This window comes from Pseudochaenichthys georgianus, chromosome 6 (assembly GCF_902827115.2).
Source record: "Pseudochaenichthys georgianus chromosome 6, fPseGeo1.2, whole genome shotgun sequence".
Lineage (NCBI taxonomy): Eukaryota > Metazoa > Chordata > Actinopteri > Perciformes > Channichthyidae > Pseudochaenichthys > Pseudochaenichthys georgianus.
Window position 1 is genome coordinate 27,874,095 of NC_047508.1, and position 23,115 is coordinate 27,897,209.

At 41.8% G+C, this 23,115-nt stretch overlaps 1 long non-coding RNA gene across 3 annotated transcripts in view; it reads right to left on the reverse strand.

The window, feature by feature from the left end:
* The window catches only part of LOC117448725 (uncharacterized), a 213,227-nt gene extending 194,783 nt beyond the window's left edge, over positions 1–18,444 (reverse strand). For 2 of the 3 annotated variants that reach the window (XR_004552370.2, XR_004552369.2), the window contains exons 1-2: positions 18,292–18,444; positions 17,700–17,767 (exon numbers count right to left, since the gene is read on the reverse strand). This is a non-coding gene — a long non-coding RNA (uncharacterized lncRNA). The remainder of the gene's footprint in view (positions 1–17,699; positions 17,768–18,291) is intronic. The other variant, XR_011643458.1, reaches the window with a different exon arrangement.
* Positions 18,445–23,115: the final 4,671 nt, after the last annotated feature.

Below are 23,115 nucleotides of genomic sequence, written 5' to 3' on the forward strand. Positions count from 1 at the left end.
AGAGCGAGCCGCTGGTTGTGTGCCGTCTGTTTGATGATCAACCTTAATTAAATGTGCTAATAACATCTTTGTCTCAGTTCATTTCAGCAGGTGCAGACTGCAACACACGTACACAAAACAAACTACTTTTCTTACTGACATATACCACAATGATATCCATTATCCATACATTTACATTTACAATATATATAGTTATGGGAGCATTTATAAAAAAGGTCTTGTTGTTATTTATAGAGGATTAAATATACTTGGTAATCCTCTCCATGTTGAGGGCTTCACAGAAGCTTCATATTATCGGTGATGTAGTCACTATATTTTATGAAAATCGAAAAAGGGGTTTTCTGGATGTTTACAATTAACGAGCAAAGTATTTACATGTGTTTGTGTGTTAAAGAGTCAGCGGGAGCAATTTATGTGGCAAGCTCGTCACTGTGGAGGGTAATAAGGTCAGAGAAAAAAATAACCCAGGGGCACATTTCCTAGCAAATGCGCAGAAACACACATTCACACAAATAAACACACACACAAAAACCCACACCACTGTCCCAGCCTTATGTTGCAGAATCCAAACCAATCGAGTCAATTGCCAGAAAACATGACATGACCTTTCAGATTCACTGAGCATCAACCGTGAGTGGGACTGGCGTGCTTTCCGTTTCAGCGCACCCTCTGCCCCTCCCTCCCACTCCGTCACCCCCAGGGCACGAAACCCTCCACAAATAATGACTCTCGGTGGAGTCTCTACTCTACAAGACGGAGCCAAAAAAACTTGACTCTGATCTTGACCCATACTTAGGGTACTCTCACTATTAAATCATCCCTCACAGGGCTTTGACTGTTTGAACATTCAGTCACCATAAATTGAAAATGAGTAAGGTCAAGTTCATGTTTAGACATACTCTGGTCAGAATATACATTATGAGCTTTACAACATGCACAGTAAAAAAGAACAATATATATGTTATTATGTGAACAGCAGGATCCCATTAACCGAGTTGTTAAAGAGTAGGTTAAATGTTCTATTGTCTTCAAGCTCTTGCATGGCAGAGAGCAAAACCTTTACGGCCCGTCCACACAGCGGCGTGCGTTGAAGCTTCCAACGCTTCTGCCCATTCACTTTGAATGGGGTGACGTCACTTTTAGCCGAACTGCATCGTGGGAAGCGACGCAGAGCGTTGCTGGCGTGGCTCGCTGCAAAAGTTGAGCAATGTTCAACTTTTGACGCCTCGGCAGAAGCGTTAGCCAATCGAATCATATGCCAGTACAAGCTCTAGCCAATCAAACCGCTGCTTGTGTGTCAGGGGCGGGAGATTCATGTGATTGGTTGTTGGTCAAGTGTCAGACACGCCCGCCGGCAAGCGCCAACGCACGCCGCTGTGTGGACGGGCCGTTATTTGCCATATAAACAATTTTAATTTCCCCAAATTGCTCAAAGTACGTAAAGTATTATTTTGTTTAATTGTTAATGGTGCTACATGTCTACTTACACAAAATACATGTTTTTATATCTTTAGCAAATTGAAGAAACACAAAGCAAGAAGAAAGATACAGCCACATGTGGACATAGTTATCAAACTAAGTTTGACATGGTCAGAAACATAATCGCTGAACAGACTTTAATCAGAGAACAGCTACGAAATAAGAAGGGATATATTCCCTCCTAAAAGCATTTTAAAGCCTTTGAATAATACACATCACTTGTGTAATATGACTACCACCTGCTGGTTAAGAAACACATTCTGACATCCATATCACAGATATCTTGCATGATGTCACTATTCAAAAGTGCAAGACAAAAATGTTACACTTTGAGGTTTATACCTATAAAGGACATGGAGCAGGTTGAAAGGTATCAGGCAACATTTACATAGAGTTGCTTTGAGTGGCAGACCTCATAAAACACGTTTTCTTTGTAACCGAGACAAATGTTGTACAAACTCACATCAGCTTGTGTCTATCAACCCCAACCAACGAATGTGGTCAGGTTTGAATACAGCCACTACAAAGAAAGTGTAAATGCATCTTGGTATTATGCCATATGTCCATCAAACTATGGCAACAGAAATGTAAGCGGTTGGCTTAAAGAAAAACAGTGACCAAAAACTGTTTTTAACCATATTGAGTTAATAGTGGTTCTTGAAGGATATTTGCATAACAAAATCATAATTTGTAATAATAATTGCATTACTATTGTGATGACTGCAGCAAATACTGCTGTATTTAATCTACACAATACATCACTCAGCTTTAACTTAAATTATTTGTTGAGGTCAACTGTGCTTCTTTATTGTTTTTGTATTTCAAATATTCAATATGACACCCGTTTTAAATGTGAACTGTAAGTAAACCAACCCCATGTTGAATATGTGGTGGTTTCATTCTTATAAAAACATGACAGATCTAAACAGGTGAAAGTCTGTGGTGTTTGAATTCTAGCAGACAAAGTCAAAATCCTCAACAAGCATAACATCCTGAGTTGGGAAGATGTAATAAAGTATAGGAACATCGTTCTGGTTAACAAAATCCTGCACAATACAGCCCCTCCACCTGTTAACTCATTGGTTACTCAACGTAACAACACCAGACGGACCACTAGAAACTCCACACGTGGCGACCTATCGGTCCCATTCAGGAAGAGTACTTTTGGTCAGTCGTCATTCTCGGTCATAGCAATACAAAACTGGAATTCTCTACCCACTCAAATCAAAGACATACATACACATCCCACCTTCACAGCTTACTCAAAAACATGGTTCACTGAGAACTACACCTGCACACAATAGTCTGTGTTGAGTATGGCGTGAGTGTTACATGTTGTATTACATTTTGTGATCATGGATGTTGCCCCTTGTTTCTGTTATGTGATTGTGATGTGCTATATGTGACATGTACTGTATATAGTAACGTGTGTTGTTTATTGTTCTCTTTTTTACATTACATTACATTGCATTTAGCTGACGCTTTTATCCAAAGCGACTTACAATAAGTACATTCGACCAGGAAGACACAACCTTGAAGAAAACACAATCATATAAGTACATCAGGTTTCACAGAGCCAAACATTTCAAGTGCTACTCAACTGGCTATAGATAAGCCAGTCCTTTATTAGTGTATAAGTGCTCTGTTAGCAGTTCTTTGTTAGTAATTCTATCGCTCGAGGTGGAGTCGAAAGAGATGAGTTTTCAGTCTGCGCCGGAAGATGTGCAGGCTTTCTGCCGTCCTGATGTCAATGGGGAGATCATTCCACCATTTTAGAGCCAGGATAGCAAACCCACGTGTTTTTGCTGATGGGAACTTGGGTCCCCCTCGCAGCGAGGGTGCAGCGAGTCGTTTGGCTGATGCAGAGCGTAGTGCACTTGCTGGGGTGTACGGTTTAACCATGTCCTGTCTGTAGGAAGGGCCAGATCCATTCGCAGCATGGTATGCAAGTACCAGTGTCTTGAAGTTAATTCTAGCAGTTACCGGAAGCCAGTGGAGGGAGCGGAGGAGCGGAGTGGTGTGGGGAAATTTAGGAAGGTTGAAGACCAGACGAGCCGCTGCATTCTGGATGAGCTGCAGAGGTCGGCTGGCACATGCAGGTAGACCAGCCAGGAGGGAGTTGCAGTAGTCTAGGCGTGAGATGACGAGAGCCTGGACCAGAACCTGCGTCGCTTTCTTTTATCCTCACACCGGTATCTACTTGTCTTTCCTCCTTTTTATTTTATTTTATATATTTTCTTATAACTAATGCTGTTGATATATTTTAATTTTAAGGGTGTCTATTACCATCTGGCCGGGGACAACAGCTGGAAATTAGCCATGTCGGCTAAAGCTGCACCATTTACTGTTTTTGTGACAGTTCATCGATGTGATGTGCTAAGTTCATTGATGGGGACTGTCCACGACACTATAAATAAATAAACTAAACTAAACTAAACTAAAAATGTCAGGGGTCAAACAACCAGGTTGAGGCAGTGAGTGGACTAATTCTCGGGTTGTACCGCTGTTCTGCATGGCGGCATCTGATAAAGTCATGGATCACTGAGGATTGTAGCAACTGACACTCAACAGTGAACCTAAACAATGTCATCAGCAACCTTAATGGTTAGCCACTGAGCTGAAACCAAGACTCTGTTACTCACCAAGCCTTCGAACATATGATCTCTTTGTAATTCAGCAGAGCAGAACTGATTGTCTTTGTTGAAAATATTCTAAATACTTGGCTGTTTTCCTGCTGAGTTTATAAAGAGTACCGTTATAAAAAACAACTTCAAAAATATCAGTAACAACTTCGATTCAGTTTTTCTAAAGCGACAACTATTCTAAAATATGACCCGTTCATCATTTGGAAATGATAGCAATTTCCAGTCTTGTGTTTTAAATGTTGGTAGATGGGCTTTTCACATTTTCTACTTTTAAATGACAGTCATTTTAAAAATGTATCCCATCAACAGTATATTCAAGTAACTCATTGTGCTATGGAGAATTGTTTTTTTTCATTCCCCAGTTCTATTTAAAGTCATCGATAGTTCTGTAAACAAACACTGCAGTATATTATGAGGGTAATGTTACAAGAAAAACGCAGTATATGTGAATTGCAGTTACTGAGCTAAAACATGCACAACCCCTCATATGGTATTATGAACACAAATTCACAGGCACACATTACAACGAGAGACCATTTTTATCATGGAATTAATAAATAAAGCTCAATGCGCTTACTCTTTCAGCATTTATTAAAAAAATGTTGAAAAAGGTCAAATGTCAGGTCTTTTGAATGCTGTTTTTTTTTTTTTTTTGCCTTTGTTTGTAACCCACTATTTCTTATCTTCCTTCTCACTAAACCGATTTAAAGTCTGCAACAATGCAAGGTCAAGCACATTTAACCCTAGACTAGACAGCTTAGTCCACTGTCAAATCTGCATCATCAAATTAATGTCAGGCTACAACTCTTTTTACCCCTCTGAGAGGGTAAACCTTTGTGACACACAGCGGGGATGATCCAACAAGTCCCTTTTCATTTACTTCAAAATGAGGAAGGCGGAATGATATGGGGCCAAAAGTCTTAATACAACAATCTTATTTCATGGAGGATACTGCCCTTTCCCCTCTTTTTGTGCCTGTGGAGTTGATTTGAAGTCATGGTTAGTCCTTTTGATACGAGAGTGGGTCAGAGCAATTTGCCACCTGGTGAGGAAGGGGAAGTAGGGAGGTACATTTTTTAATTGTCAGGTCACTTGGTGCAGGGACAGAAGATCCTTTGGGCACATTGTCTGTCTTTGTGTGCGGGGGCAGCCATCTGAAATCCCCTGCCTCATTATGAGAGAGGGAAGATTAATTGACCAGTTCACTAACTGGCAGCCTCAAGACTAGATCGACTTAGCAAGGGAACTCACCAATTAAGAGTGGACTACAGCACCTTTTCTTTTACCAAGAGCAATCCTTTTTATTATCATTAGTCTCTATAGTCCTGTAAGGAAGATCAAGTTGCCCTTTGTCAAAGGCACAGGAAAGACTATAGGGTGTGACAGCGTGATTTAATGTTAGGGAAATCATGGTTTACTCCAACAGCACTGCTCAATAAGAAGGCAATAAACATGAGGGACCAAATCAATTTGATAACAACACTGACATGGAAGAGGATAAAGTGACCAGTACGTACGTACGTACGTACTCTTATCTAACCTAATTATTTACACAAACAGGACACAAGAGTTATCAGGAAGCCAGATATATCAAATTCATGAAATCTTTTAGATACTACAGCAGAACTCTACAGAGTGATCCAGGTCACATTAATTGGAAACCCATTATAAATATAAGCACAGTGTTCAAAAAATTAATTATTATATTTTTCAACAGAAGGCAAGGCCAATTTCCTCTATAAACTGCTACCCAGGTGTGACATTCTGCTCTGATCAATCTCAAAACAGCTTATTTTTTATTTCATTTCCCCTTTTCTTTTTCTTGGTATTTCAATTTCAGTGAAGGATGCTGGAGCAACCATTCAAACGCGCACACAAAGCATTCAGCATCTGAATTCACACCTGGGATTTTCAAAAAGCAGTTGTGATGAAAGCTTTTCAAAACAGGTTAAGGCCTTGAAAAACACCACAAAGTGCATTTTATTTCCGCTACAACATTTGTCGTATTTATAATACATGGCATATCGGTCCCAAATTTCCATTTATATTCGTCAACACAGACGTTGCTGTTGTCAGACCACCATGTGCTGTGGAAAAACTAACCGGAGGGGATGGATATGTCATGACCACGGATGTGTCAGAGATCTGGTGCCAACACCTATCGGTTCCCAGGGAGCTTGCATCTCCAATAACAACGCTGACTTTGACATGAAGCATATAACACATTCATACGTATATACACACACACACACACACACACTTGAATACTCACGCACTCTCGCTTTGTCTTTGTACGCACACAAATGCTTTGGGGGGAAAAGAGAAGATGTCATCATCACTCTCTTCGGGAGGCCATTATGGATAGGGAGCTAATATACTGTGCAGATATTCCAGCATCTTTTTCACCAAGGGCTGCATATCCCTTGTGGGTGATCGGTAAAATTGGTTGACATTTTCTTGGCTCCAATTAACCTTCGATTTGACTCTCAGTTTTGTCTGTCTTCTTTTATTGTCCTCTTGAAAAAGTAGCAAAGGGATAATGCGGTTGAAGCAAAAGGGTTGTTTCCCGATGTTGCCCATTTCCTTTTCAGACTTAATTGCGCTCCTTCCCTGAGGATGACCACCAAATTGACAAAATAGACTGAGTTGAACAAGGCAGGGATGATCCTTAGCATTTGAATAGTTAGATGTACAGCAGGCTAACAAAGCAGTTGAAATAAGATAGTTGAAGCAGCTTGTTTCATTAATGTGTATGATTATTACACATCAACACATTTCATATGTATGATTACATTTGCAACCATTTAAAGATGGTGGAATGCAAATTACAATTTCATGATCATGTCTTTGTTTACCTCTGTAAGAAAGAGGAGACATAATAAAATAACTAAATAAATAAAAGAACATTGGTATAAGCATAATCCTTGGCCATGTTTTTTTTGGGGGGGGAAATGAAAATAAATTAAAAAATCTGAGCACTTCTCCATAAAATATCGTTTAAATAAAGATGAGTGCCAGTATGTTTCATAAGACCTGGCCAATAAGTATACACAATATTGTGGCTGTTTATTTTATCCTATTCTTACAAATAATGTTGTTTTTTGGTTTGGTTTTTTGTTTCTTTAAGTAGTTGAGTCCAGTGTTATTTCTCTAGATGAATAGGACTTTTATTTAACCCCGAGCGATAGAGTTGTGTTTGGGGTCAGTCACTTGTGGGATCTGGGTTTAAGCACCTATAATCATATATGTTTTCTGCTGTATAGCGCCCTTCCCCCATCCTTTACTGTGGTTCATTCAGAGGTCATTGAATGCTTATGTTAAAGTATGTACTGTAGGATTTACGCATGTATGAACCAATTTCAATCAATGTTTATTTATATAGCCCAATATCACAAATGTTACATTTGTCTCAGTGAACTTCACAGTTTGTACAGAATATCAGTATGACAATACGACACCCTCTGTCCTTAGACCCTCACATCGTACAAGGAAAAACTTCCGGAGAAAACCCAGTTTAAAGGGAAAAATGGGAGAAACCTCAGGGAGAGCAACAGAGGAGGGATCCCTCTCCCAGGACGGACAGACGTGCAATAGATGCCGTGTGTAAATCGAAAAGATAATACATTTAGAACATAGGTAGTCCAAATGTTTGGAAATGCATGTGTCTATAATAATAAGATGAATCCACGAGGATATCCATCCAGGACCTATGATCCAGGACCACAGCAACAGGATCAGCCACGACTCAAGATCCCGGCGTAGATAGACACCAAAGCAAAAGAAAGAAATTTGGGGAAGCTGGGTTAATCGGAACATGAGAGTACACAGGTACAGACAGAGAGAAGGAAGAAGTAAGGTGTCCCCCGACAAACTAAGCCTATAGCAGCAAAACTAGGGGCTGAATCTAATCAGCTCTAACTATAAGCTTTATCAAAAAGGAAGGTCTTAAGTGCACTCTTAAAAACGGATAGGGTGTCTGCCGCCCGAACACAAACTGGAAGCTGATTCCACAAATGTGGAGCTTGATAAGAAAAGGCTCCCATTGTACTTTTAGAGACTCTAGGAACAACCAACAACCCTGCATTCTTAGAACGCAATGCCCTAGTAGGACAGTAGGGTATAATGAGTTCTTTAAGGTAAGATGGCGCCTGCCCATTAAGGGCTTTGTAGGCGAGAAGAAGAATTTTAAATGTGATCCTGTGTTCTATAGGGAGCTAGTGTAAGGCAGCCAGAACAGGTGTAATGTGGTCCCTTTTCCTAACTCTGGTTAGTACACGTGCTGCAGCATTTAAAACTTTAGCACACTTTTGTTTTGCCCATTAAAGTTGTCACTAACGATCCTTTTTTCGACAGCAACACCGCTCAGCCCCAACTGTGGCGGACATTCTTTGAAACAACTGCTCTAACTTGACAAAAGAAAATTATTTTTGATAGTATCAGCATTATGCTTTTTCCTTTTTATTGCAGTGGTTTTGTATGAGGTACAGTTTAATAATACAAATAATAATAATAATAATAATAATATTATTATGTAATAATAAAATATTATAATTTCGCTGCAGAACAGTCTATTTTAGTTCATACCTTTTTGAGCATTCAACATGCATTTGCTCTTTTTTGTGTGGAAAAGGTGGAGTATGTACACACTCGATTTCAGCGTCAATTTAACAAACACGTTAACAGGGTGTATCCACGCTACTGCATAAAGTCTTCCATACAATAATCAATATTTCAATGCATCTCATTTTCCCCATTGTCTGTGGGGACTTAATGGCAGGAAAGTTGAGGTCATGTAGTGTTTCAAGCAAGGCAAGGCCACGTTGCGAAGCCGAACACAACTTGCGTACATTATTAAAATCCCACGGTCACAAGAAGCTCACATTCTATAAAACCTCATGGCAAAGGAAGTGGTGGTTGACTGCAGTTTGAACCCGCACTGAGGATACCAAGCATTACGAGATAGACCCCTCTCAGAGGGGGGGGGGGGGGTCAACTCAATGTTTCCTTGGGGGTATATGCATTGTAGGTGATATAAAGGAACAATCATGAGAGGAATGAATAAAGTATTACACAACTAAAGTTTATGAATTGTTATGCCCCCAGATAAACTTCCATTCTAGCTTTGCTAAACTAAACCCAGATCAATTAATTGACTAAAACCAAAATTGTATTTCTGTGCTCGAGCTGTTGACTTGCCATGTTTTTGTAATTTACAGGATGATATAGCTCAAGGAGAGAGTATGTGTTATTTCCTTTCCGTCACTGATAATGGTCACAATGAGAATATTTATATATATACCCCCCTTTCAAGTATGGCACTATGTTAACATGTTACTCTTCTGTCAAAGCACCATTTTTGTTTAGTCGTTGTCCTGTAATGGAGTCCTTACAAAAACATTCAGATCTGAGCTCAGATAACACTTTGAAATAAGGTTAGAGAGGCGTGTGCCCTTGTTTAAGAGAGGGACAGGGTGCACACACAGTTCCAGTGTCGTGCCCCAAATGCCCTAGCCCTGGTACGCAGCTACATAGGGCGAGGTTATACAGAGCCTCAGATCTCATAGGGCTGGAGTGTCGGCTCAACGTCAATCACAGTAATGTTGGCTGACACTTTAGTGAGGGTGGTGACAGGGCAAGGTTATGTGTCACTGTAAGCTCATGGCCTGCATCAAGACCCCGACTGCCAGAGCTCCGTCTCATGTGAGGGGCCACCCTTAGGGTTTGGGATCCAAATTACTATACCACACTACAGTTGAACAGCACCTACCAGCAAATTGCTCAGGCCCGTGGCTGAAGGCCTTCATTTCCTAAAATTGTAACCAAAGTTGCATGAAACACATCCTCATTAACTTTCCATTAGTATATGTAAGGTTGTTTTTTAAACCAGCATATTTTCTCTTGACTATTCTCCTCACAGCAAAATAGTAAACCTATTTATTTTGTTGCTTAAATTACATACTTATCATGAAAACATATATTTGTTGAATAATTGTTTCTTATCTAAATAGAGAATAATATCTGTAGATTGTATAGTCTATAAAATCAGAAAATATTGAAAAATGTCCATTACAAATTCCCAGATCCCAAGGTCCCTTCTTTAAATTGACTAACTACGACTGAACAAACGACGTTAATCATTTACCGCTGAGGTTAAGAATTCTTAAACTGAGTTGGAAAAATGCCTATTGTTCCATTTAAAATCGTTCTGGGTGCAATATCCTCATGAACCATTGAACAATCACGAATATATAACAGTCAGTCGTAGATCCATTCAGGACCTTCCCCAGTGTTCACCAAACCCAGAGGCATCTTTTTAAATGTATTTTTAAGATTACATTTATTAAACTAAAGTAATGACTTTTTAGCAGGTTTGTTAAACACTAGAAAATGTGATTGAGGGAGAGTCACAAACAGAGAGAGATATATACAATGAGAGTAAATGTGTGTGTGACGAGTCTAGTGTTGTCACCAATTCACGAGTCCAAGTCACTCTTGAGTCACCACTCTTGAGTCACCACTCTTGAGTCACCACTCTTCGAGTCCGAGTCCAAGTCCGAGTCACCTAGGGAGAGTCGTAGTCGAGTCCGAGTCCAAGTCACCCAAGGAGTGTCCGAGTCGAGTCATCATTACCTGTTTTCGAGTCCGAGTCACCCAAGAAGAGTCCAAGTCAAGTTCGAGTCACAAGTCTTCGTGTATTAATCTTCGTGGATATATGTGTTGAAATCTAGCTGCTCCTCTACATTGCTTTTATCCTGTCATGTTATACTAATGTGTCTATTGAACTGCTGTGAAGCGAGTTTGGCTACAAATCTTGTAGTAGGTGCTATACAAATATAAAGCTTATTACTAATATTAATATTATTGTAAATGACCTTTAATATGTCTAACTATATTTAAAATGAGTTACCTTTTAGAGAAGTGATTATATTTGTATGCCAATATTTTCTTATGGTAAAGTTTTCGCTTTGCACTTTTATTTTTATAGTAATAAGATCAGGACTCTTATTTTGAAGGAACTTTTACCGGAAGTGAATGGACAACGGAGCAGTATAAACACACATGTATAATGACGGATAGATGACTAATAAATTAACATATACTAAATAGTTACATTCGGTTTTTAGCACCTGGCTGATAAGGGCACAAGCTCTTACGTTGGTAATGATTGTATACAAGCAAGGGTGTGCAATAAACAGATACCATCAGTTGGAGAGTCTGACCATCATTCAGCCGGGAGCTACAATTATTAAAGTGAATGTTTAAATTCTATCAATAAAGATTAAGCCCCAGAAAGCACATGGCTACTTAGCATGCAAAATGATGTCATTCTGCATGTTAAGTAGCCATGTGCTTTCGTGTTATCAGCTGAATCTTTATTTATTTATTAGATCATGTTACTCTGATGATAGTGTTCAAGACAGCCAATAGAGTGGCGAAATCCCTCCCTTTCCGGTGGACCTCCATGGGATCTTATTTTGGAAAAATTATGTATTGAAGTCAATGGAGAGAGAAAGATTATCTTTTGATCCCGTTTGAATTGTGCCATGAATTACACATATGATGTTCGTCAATTTAAAAAGATAATTTTGCAAGTAAAAAAAAAAAAAATGTGTCCTAAAACTGTGAAGTAACACATTTGTTTGTGTGAAACGCTCAATGAACTACATCTCTGGTCTCGCAGAACAACACACGTCACCAAGACGTCACTACTGTCTTGTCAACAAAACGATTGACTACCCTCACTATCACCCAGTGGCGAACCGTGTCTATCACAACTGGACCTTCTGTAGACACACACACACCCCGCCGCCGCCGCCCCAGCTTAACATTTTGCTTCTTGCGACTAGATTTATGCTTCGAAAATTATAAAAGTAGGATAGACATGTGGATATTATCCGGCTGAACAAAACGTGATCTGTCTCTTAAATGTGTGTCAACCACAGACCTTATTTCGAGCTATTTTCCAAAATCCTATGGAAAAATTGCATTGCGTTTTTGACGAAGGAACCGGAAGGAGTTTACATCCGGGTTTTAGGACGCGTCACTGCGGTTCTCTATTAAGGCTAATAAAAATGACATGGTTGTAATGCTAACTAACGTGCTAGCTACTAGCTAGGTAGCTAACTTGATCCAGCCACTCCTGGTCCTTTCATCAGACGAGAAGCGAAAGAACGAGCAAGACCGATTGCTGGTATGATAACAACCTGGTACTAAGCACACAGTCATCTTGTTAAAGTTATCTTATCTTAGTGGAGGAAAAACAATTGTGTCACTTACGCAACTCTGGGATTTGTAGTCTTTCTAGTTACGTATTTTTCATAGTCTTATATTTCAACAGTTTTACGACAAACTGAGTTTTTTGACATGGAAATAATTTTTTAAGATTGACAAACATCATATGTGTAATTCATGGCACAATTCAAACGGGATCGAAAGATAAGTTTTCTCTCTCCATTGACTTCAATACATTATTTGTACTCTATATGTCTGAACTCGATCCTTAGAGTAAAGCCTTCTCTTCAATCTTTTTTCCACATAACGAGCATTTTGCGCTGCTCTTTTCCAATGTGGAAGCAGAATGTGTGAAAGCATACAGCACGATGCGGGGTGTGTCTCTAGACATCTTTAGACTGGAATAGCGGGGCCCAGTGCGTGAACTCGCCTCGCAGGTGGACACGCCAGAATAGTGGACATCAGACTCCAGAGAAAACTTGCTCGGGTCCAAGTCGGAGCGTCAATGTACAAGTCGAGTCCGAGTCATCGTGGGGGGAAAAATTCACGAGTCCGAGTCCAAGCCATCGTACGTGAGAATTCAGGAGTCCGAGTCATCGTGCGCGAGAATTCGAGAGAGAGAGAGAGATAGATAGATAGATAGATAGATAGATAGATAGATAGATAGATAGATAGATAGATAGATAGATAGATAGATAGATAGATAGAGAGAGAGAGATAGAGAGAGAGAGAGAGAGAGAGAGAGAGAGAGATTTCGGCCTGTCCACACAGCGGCGTGCATTGAAGCTTGCCGGCGGGCGTGTCTGAAGCTCGACCAACAACCAATCACATGAATCTCCCGCCCCTGACACACAAGCAGCGGTTTGATTGGCTAGAGCTTGTACTGGCATATGATTCGATTGGCTGACGCTTCTGCCGAGGCTTCAAAAGTTGAACATTGCTCAACTTTTGCAGCGAGCCACGCCAGCAAAGCTCCGCTTCGCTTCCCGCAATGTAGTTCAGCGAAAAGTGACGTCACCCCAAGTGAATGGTGAAGCGTCAACGCACGCCACTGTGTGGACGGGCAAGCAATCGACAAGCAAAACCACAACAATGTCGGACACGGACAATTTGCAAATGAGTTCTGCCTTTTGTAAACTGAATTTATCGATAATTAATGGCGAAAACATGGCGAAGTCATTTGAAAGATCTACTTGTCCGATATTGTAAATAACACGACCCTGCTTTTTCGCACACTGGCATTGTTGTGACCACTTTTAAGTTGTTGTAAATGTATTTAAAAGGTGAGATCTAAACATGTAGTGATGATGTGTTGCTCTGAATGTTCCTCCACTGGTGATGGATTGTTGAATTAGGCCCCTCTGAGTTGTGAATCACGTTCACCTGGGCAGTTGACATTTAATCAATAAACATCTGAACTGTTGCCCTGACCCCCGAGCTATAAGGATTTCATTTGGCTTTGCCAACACCAACGACTGCAAGACCCCCATGGATTTCCAAGGCAAACCACCAGTCACCTGTGGTCCATTTCAACTTCCCACAAGCGGATGAAAACAGAAATCTTATGCTCTATTTTCTGCAAGACAAATAATCAAATGTTTCTCACAGTGTATGGCAATACGGTGTAATCAGGCCTGTGTCAACAATTCAATAACAATGAAAATAATTTAGTTCAATTATAATGATGACATGAAAGGTCGGCCCTTTTTTCATGTAGATTTAAATTACTTTTCATTAAATTCCACACTTGCATCCTTTAAATAAAAAAACTGCAACTAGTCAAATTGTTACAACAATCTTAACACCTCAAACTGGTTCAAGACCAAAGATTGGAGAGAAACAGTAAAAGTATTTAAATATTTCCCTTAACTGTTACCACTAAGTAAGTACATGAACAAATTGCATATCAATTATTAAAGCCAGTGTTTGTGCAAAAGGTAACATTGTTTTTTTGTTTTTTTTTGGAGTTAAGTCATTTTATTTTAACACAAGATACTGAAACCTGATATAATGTGGCCATACCGCAATGAGTTCATGGAAGTGGCATACATGAATCTTTCACCTCAATAAATATTTAATCTTTGCTCTAAATCATTTACAGCAAAGCCCTTACTGTTATTCTTCAGGCAACATGTGCATATAGTGTACACGGTTTTATCCCCACTTCATCCCCTGGCTCCCTCTCTCCCTTTCCCCTCGCTCCCTCTCTATCTCTCTCGCTCGCTCCCTCTCTACCTTTCCCCTCGCTCCCTCTCTATCTACAGTATCTCTCTCGCTCCCTCTCTCTCGCTCCCTCTCTATCTATCTTTATCTCTCTGTCAGTAGGACAAGCTACTCAGTGGCCCGGAAATATGGCGCATTATGCCGCTCTATTGATCGTCATTCAGAGTTACACCCTAAATCTGAATGCAATGTAAATGATATGATGATTCCCTCTAAGGCAACATTAACTTTACTATCATTCCGTGTTTTCAAGTGCAAAGGTTGTCTTCATGAGACAATGAACTGAACACTAAGGTTCACTTAAGAGTGTGGTTGAGCTGGCAGATGAGCATACAACAAAAACAATTTCAGAGCCGTTATGTTTAAAAGATGGCAATAGCGTACCCATATGAGATCAATAACAACTGAATGACTCTTTTAATTAACAGACTGGTTTATTTCCTAAAACATGAAATCAGTTTAGCTTAGGAGTCAACTATGCTATCTAGTTAAGGGGTCAACTGGAGGTCATCTGGGGTTTCCGGCTGAATGAGTATGCATATGTCGAAAGAAACACTAGAATATGCATGGCTGCTACATGTATAAATGCCATGTTTAACTAGTCTTGCTTGTAGCTAGCCCTGTGTGAAATGTAACTAGAACTAATGTTGTCACATACTTACATTTACAACAGAAAGATTATAACTACTGAGTACAGGAGATCCATTTTTTTATCAAAAACCAACTGCCCCATTAATCCAGTGTACTGATGAGTTAATATTGTATAAAACGGACAACTCAGCTACAAAGATTTGTTAAAATGCACAGATAAACCATTAATCGGTTTTTTTGCACAATCGACACTATACCCTTTAAGTTTTTGTCACAGAAATTATTACTTTTATATTTTATTTTTATCTTATGGATCAGAAAATGTTGCTTTTTATTTATTCTGTAGACTTGTATCACTGTTGTTTTTCCATTTAAAAGCACACTATATTTATATCTCGATCACATTGTAGCCATGTGACTGTGTTTGTTGCAGTTTGTACAACATTTATCCCCATGACAACAATCTCTACACTCCTGTGGTGCACTTCATCTGTACAGGTAATGAATAAATAAAGATGACCTAACCTACTTGCCACCCCATCAAAAGCCTGATTATCAACTTTCACTTGATTCCTTTAACCTAAAATTGTGTGAATGTTTTACTGGGGTTGTTATACGGTTTTATTTTTTGCAATAATAAGTTAGTAACATGTGATGTAGTTGTAACCAGGGGGGTATACTGCGAAGCAGGATTTTCGCTTAGCCGGCTAAATTCAGGGAAAACTCCGGCTTTCCGGTCCTACGAAGCTGGTTCTCTTTTTAGCAGGCTAGATCTCCATGGTAATATATGCTAAGCAGCTAACCTGGTCGGGACCAGGTTAGGTTGCAGGCTAAGAGCTCAACTCAGTGAAAGCACCGCCTGCTGACCAATCAGAGCTCAGTGTGCGGAGTTTAAAGCGATCAAGTCATATTACAGGAGAAAGGAAATACAGAAAAGCTGCCGTCGCAGGAAAGACGGCCGGCAAAAATCACCGACTGTGTGAACGTGAACATTAATAGAATCACCTCCCATCTTCAGAGCAATCTGACTATTATAACATTAGCGTTAAGAAAGCTTACTTAAATATCGGCCACAACATAAGTAACCGGATCAGAGTACATTAAGTACAGTCCGCGGCATATCACTTCATAATGTATCATATATTTTATTATCTGAGTCAGCTGAGCCGTATCTGGCCGTGCAACACTCACAGTGTCACATACTGTATGCAGAAGTATTATTTTAAGCAACACATAAGTTGACGAAACACTCGAGACAAATGTAATTGAAGTCAGATCGTGTTTTAGACGGGGCAGTGATATCATAAACCTGTTAATGTACGCATTCAAACACTTTTTCTTTTACCAGCTGTATTCACCTTGCAGGTGCAGCTATGTGGCTTTTATCCTGGATAAAGTGTTTAAGTCATGGATGTTTAAAGTTTAACTTCTTCATTTTTGACTAGTATTAAAGTTCACTTTTCATTCAGGAAGTATGACGCTGCGCTGTCAGTGCGCTTCTCCATGTTTGTGATTGGTCGAATGCTCCAGATACCACCCCTTTCATGTGAGCGCGCACCTAACTAGATAGGACACGGCTGGCTTGAGCGATCCACTTGATAACCAGCGTCGTAGGACAGTTTAGCGAGAGCGCGTATGTTTTGGATTAGGCCAACCGGCTAACTCAAACATATCCAGGTTAGGTTGAACCAGGTTCGCAGTATAGGCCCCAGGAGCAGTTATCCTGACACTTATCATAACAATCTATGCAATATGAAGATTTAAAGAGTTATGCTATGTATACGATTGATTGTTTGCTCAGCCAAAGGAAATGGATCCATTGAACCACATGCAAATCAGGTCCAGCTCTACTCCATCAAAGGAGAGCTGGTACACTTTTTCAGTTTACTTTCAACAATAACAGTTATATGTGACAGACAGCTGGCTTTCAACTATAAATAAAGGAAACAAAAAGGAAAGGAAACAAAAACACAAGGATCAATAGTATCTATAGACAAGAACAGAAACAAATGTTATTTTCCACAAATCAAAGCAATAGAGAGCAGCAAGCAGCATGTGGGTTATGTGTATAACACCACTAAGCCTTGCTTTATGATGTCTATTATGTAAACAATCCCTACCACCAACAGACAGTTATAGCAAATCAAATCACAGCTCCTGGAATAATCCATGTGAAATCTCTCAACGCTGCACCCGCAAAAAGTTTCTCCGCCAGAACTTGTGATATAACTTTTCCACAAGATGTCCTTAACTCTGCCTCAGTGATACATTTCACTGAAATGACTTTACGTCTGGGAACTTACAATTTGCATTCAGCTGAGACTAAATAAATCCATGACAGGAGAAATAGGAACGTTCAGTCTCTGTGTCACTTTCATTTTCTTTGCCGTAAAAACAACAATCACTTGAACAGGTTTTTACTTGAATCCTTGTGGATGGCAATTAAATTAGCCATATGCAACATGTTCTACAATAACACTCGCACCTTGACAATACCAGTGGCATGGTCTGTGTGAAGAAAACACTTACCTCATCACTTCTGCCTTTCTGCTCTACAGTTGGAGTGTGTTCTCTTTCTCCATCTTGACCTCTGATTCCTGTTTTGACAACAATTATGTCATAATTAATATCAGTTTGACACTTTACATACATTTGATTTATTTTACTTTATCATAAAGCCGTATTAGCTAACATTACAGTTCAATATTAATCCTCATTGCCTTCGTTCTGATACCACACCTGTAATGACCACATTTGAGTACTATCAATATCAAAATCATGCTCTGTTGGCAACAGCTAAACAAAAATGCAAATAGTTCACTTCTTTGTTAGAAACCACCAGATGTTGTGTATCAGCTACACCAGATTGGGATCATTGGCAATAAAGGCCTATTTTGAGTGCATCACATTAGCCTTATCACCCACAATCTACGCCCAGTCCATGGTTTGCTGCTTTACATCAACTGTGTACATGCCTGACTTTGTGCTCTATTGAGACACAAGAAAAACACAGTCTCGAGTTTGAATCCAGTATAAACCACCTTTCAGACACTATGTAATATTACAGGAAACTACCAGGACTAACTCATGCAGGCTATTTAGCTTTCAGGCATAACCATACTTGCCAACCCTCCCGATTTTCGCGGGAGACTCCCGATTTCATTGCCCTCTCCCGGTTTCCTCCCGGGGTCATATTTCTCCCACATTTCTTCCGATTTCTGACAAAATCAGATTTACTCAGGACTGTTTCCACTCGGACTTTAATACAGCTACACCATTGTTTGGTTTCCATGGTACCGCGTCTCTTTAGCAGCGCGCTCAACTCAAAGTCTGAGAGGGTGAGGCAGATAGTCACAGAAAACTGAACAAGAATCGACAACTCTGCCCTCTGCTCACTCCTAAAATACAGGTGCAGCCCACACATATGCTCCATCAAGGATGGTGCTACAGGCCGCAAGGCAGTGCACTTACCACCACAATAAGCATGTTAATGTTAATCTAATACAGCTCCGGCGATGATCCACTAGCACCCCCCCCTCCGCGGTGGTTTTGAAATGCTCCCGATTTCTGAGGTCTCAAGGATAACACCAATGTACTTGTTTTAATGTATGCTTAGGTTTAGTGCACACTATGGTAAACCATCATGTAATGATAATAATTGTAATACCAGGCCCAATATTCAGTGTTACAGTAAGGGATGTAAGGGACCTGGGTGAAAGTAAATGTATTGGACATGGACATCCTTACTCTCAATATCAAACTCTTCCAAATTCTAGACAGGTGAAGTCCTTCTTGAGCATTTCTGTAGAAATCGGGAAAAACCCACTCATTTACACAAATCTTAGAGGCGTGTTTCTAAACTTGAATGAATACAGGTTAACAAAAAAAACAAGTTTAGGCTATTTTCAAATGATGCATTCTACTGCGTTTTATAACAGATTAAGTTATCCCCGCAATAACACACGGTAGGCTAGCTGCCAAGTGTGCTTGTGTCTAATGTTAGGCTGTGTAAGCTAATCGGCTAGCTTAAAGGTGGGGTAGGTAATTTTGGAGAAACCAGCTCGAGTGCACTAGAATTTGAAAATACACAGCCGGAAAAAATCTGCCACTTCCTCACAGAGCCCCTCCTCCAACACACACGAACGTGCACATGACCAATGAGGGCACGAGATAAGTTTGTGCACAGATGGAAGGCTGATATGCAGGTAGGCCATCCAGTTATTTTAGCCGGGCCGGCTAAAATGATTGGTTGTGCTTTTTACAGTACTATGGCTTCCACAGATGACATTTTATGGATTTTTTGTCAAAGCACTTAAAAGATATTCATTGCTATCAGGATTGTGACGACGGTAACTTCGTCACTATGGACTGACGGCTTCAGGCCGGGTAATAGGGCACTTTATTAGCGTGATTGCACAGTATATGTTGTCTGTGGCTAATGATTGTGTGCACCTGGTGTCCTGTGTTGTCTCCTCCCCCCTCACCTGTGTCTTGTTGTGATGATTGGAGTGTGGGTATTTAGGCTCTGTTGCCCTGTCTGTTGGGAGGGCTGTGTGTGTGTGTGTGTGTGTGTGTGTGTGTGTGTGTGTGTGTGTGTGTGTGTGTGTGTGTGTGTGTGTGTGTGTGTGTGTGTGTGTGTGTGTGTGTGTGTGTGTGTGTGTGTGTGTGTGTGTGTGTGTGTGTGTGTGTGTGTGTGTGTGTGTGTGTGTGTGTGTGTGTGTGTGTGTGTGTGTGTGTGTGTGTGTGTGTGTGTGTGTGTGTGTGTGTGTGTGTGTGTGTGTGTGTGTGTGTGTGTGTGTGTGATCCTTGTGGCTGCAGGATGTGGACAAAGAGAACAGCAGGATTGAGACTGTGAACTTTGTGCCTGTGTTTTTAATAAATGCCCACGCCGGGTTATATTTTTGGACGTTCTGCCTCTGCCTCCTTGCTTGGTCTGGGCCGCTCAACGGTCAGCTTCATATTTGGTGTCAGAAGTGGGATTCGACCAAGTAAGGAGGTGAAAATTACGGAGGAAAGAAGAGGGACCAAGGAGAGGAACCGCGGCTGGGGGTGGCTGTGCCTGGAACGGACCAGGGGGCCACAGCTGTTGAGGCAGCAGGAGAAGAAAGAACGATAGCAGAGTACGAGGGGGAACTGTCTCGTTCAAAACAGGAGAACGAGAGACACCGGAAACTACTGGACGCTGTTTTACAGCCTCAGCAGCAGGAGTGGAGCTCCAGTCTGGACCAGGAGGACCCAGAGCCCCCCCATACAATAAAGAGGAGCAGGAGGAACTCTGGATCAGTCAGGAGGCCGAGACTGTAGAGACACTGTGCTTCCGGGGGAGAGGGGGAAGGAAATGTGACGAAGTTACCTTCGTCACATTTCCTTCCCCCCTTCCCCCTCTCCCCCGGAAGCCCACGCCGGGTTATATTTTTGGACGTTCTGCCTCTGCCTCCTTGCTTGGTCTGGGCCGCTCAACGGTCAGCTTCACAGGGATGTTGAGAGCATTCCATGAAATATAACAAAAAGTGTATCTCGAGCCGGTTTCTCAAACTTACCTACCCCACCTTTAACGTATAATGCATTATTGGAATTCAAACGTTAGGTGAAGACTTTTGCTACATCTAAAAATGTAACATGTTATGCCAATAACTTTTTTTTTTAAGGAGACGCGTCTTTATGCTAACGTTAACTAACATTGGCTTAAACGTGTCGCACTTACCATTGTCGTCCTCAGTGCGCACTGACACAGAGACGCTTCAAACCAACAGGTGCAACACCCCCTTTCAGAAATACACTTCAGCTAGCTGGCAATTGTCATGTCGGACTCATTTGACTTTATACGAGATAGACCGGATATAATAACTCAGAATCACTTTTCTGTCAGCTAAAACTGTCCATGTCATAGGGGGGTTAGCAGCTAACGACCAAACTACGTTCAATCAAACAGAACATGTGCGCTTCGGTATTGACCAATCAGATTGCAGTAGGCGGGACTCCAGACCATAAAGATGGAACGCAGGCGCACACACAATTATACTACACTAATACAAAAAATACATGAATAAAACCTACATTCGTAAAAGCATTGTGAATAATATAGATGGCATTTTAAACAGTAGTTTTAATACATGCATTTGTGATATATCCTGCTAGCTATCTATTTGTATAGTGTCAATTATGTTTATATTCATAGTGTAAATTATACTTACAGTGTAAAGTATGTCTTCGCGAGACAAATGGAGGTGTAGGTCATTGTAGAGCAGAGGTGCCCAGTACGTCGACCGCGGGGGCAATGCTGGTAGATCGCGAGTCATTCATAAAAAAAAATATCCAGCTCTGTTAAAATAGACAAAACAGGTTTTCATCCCTCCTCCCTTGGCCTCCCTGCCACTTAATTCAGGAGTTTACTTGATTGACAGAAAAAGCGACCTATCGCTTTCCAGTCTGTTAACCCAGAATGCAAAGCGATACAAAGTCAGTCAAGTGCCGGGAAAACTCAAATGAAGGCCCATTCCCATGGAGTTTTATTTGAGTTTGTAGCGCCAGGAAAAGGGAGTCGGAGGCGGTGTATTCAGAACGGAGTTCCAATCTTTATTATCCATTTAGTTATAGAGAGGTCAACACAACGTCTGCTCTGCTTAACGAGCTAGCAGGAATGAGGGCTAACTCTACAGGTGTTCCCACTAAAGGGTCCGTGTGGCAACACAATAAGAGAGGTGAATTATGTCCAATAACGTGTCACCACACAAGCCCCCCCAGAATTCACGTATAAACAAAATCCGTATGGCGGGGAGGAACAATCCGCCTGCCCCCACGAGACCTGCGCACCGGAGTCGGTACAGCGACCTCTGCCCGTGCGGCCCCTGACAGAGGAGGGACCGGAACAAAAGGTCCACACTCCCTGACAGGAATCAAAGCCGGGGGTCGGCCCCGTCTCGGCGGCCGAGCCAGCACCACCGGCCGGTCCACGTCCAAGTGAGCAGCCTTCACCCGGTCAACCGAGACGTGCTCAGCCTTACCGCCCATGTCGACCACCAGGTGTTTTTCACCGTGTTCCAAAACCCGGAAAGGTCCGTCGTAAGGGGGCTGCAGGGGGCCTCTGTGTGCGTCGTGGCGGATGAAGACGTGCCCAGCTGAGCGTAGCTCCGCGGGAACTTGAGACCCCGGCGCACCGTGCTGAGTAGTCGGGACTGGAGCGAAAGCCTCCGCCGCGTCACGCAGAAAAACTCGCTGGGCCGTGGCAGACCAGGGAGCTGACGCATTTGGGAGGAAATCCCCCGGAACTCTCAGCGGCTGACCGTAGACCATCTCCGCTGTAGAACACTGCAAATCTTCCTTAGGTGCGGTCCTCAGGCCCAGCATCACCCAGGGCAGCTTGTCGACCCAGTTACCGTCCGTAAGGCCGGCCTTGAGGGACGCCTTGAGGGACGCCTTGAGGGACGCCTTCATGGAGCGATGAAAGCACTCGCAGAGGCCGTTAGCCTGAGGGTGGTAAGCGGTAGTCCTGTGCAGCTTGACCCCCAAACCGCTTGCCACAGCGTTCCAGAGCTCGGACGTGAACTGAGAGCCCCTGTCTGAGGAAATGTCTGACGGGGTGCCAAAACGACAAACCCACGTTGCAATGAAGGCCCGGGCAACGTCTGCGGCTGATGTCGAAATGAGCGGAACTGCCTCCGGCCAACGGGTCGTTCTGTCCACCATGGTGAGGAGGTAGGAAAACCCCTGAGAGGAAGGCAACGGACCCACCAGGTCAATGTTGACGTGATCAAACCTCCTCTCAGGCACCAGGAAACGCTCCAACGGGGCCTTCGTGTGGCGGTGCACCTTAGCGCGTTGACAAGCCACGCACTCCCTGGCCCAAGTCCTCACATCCTTTTTCAGCCCATGCCAGACGAACTTCGCGGCCACCAAGCGCACCGAAGGTTTAACGCCGGGGTGTGATAGGCCGTGCACCGCCTCG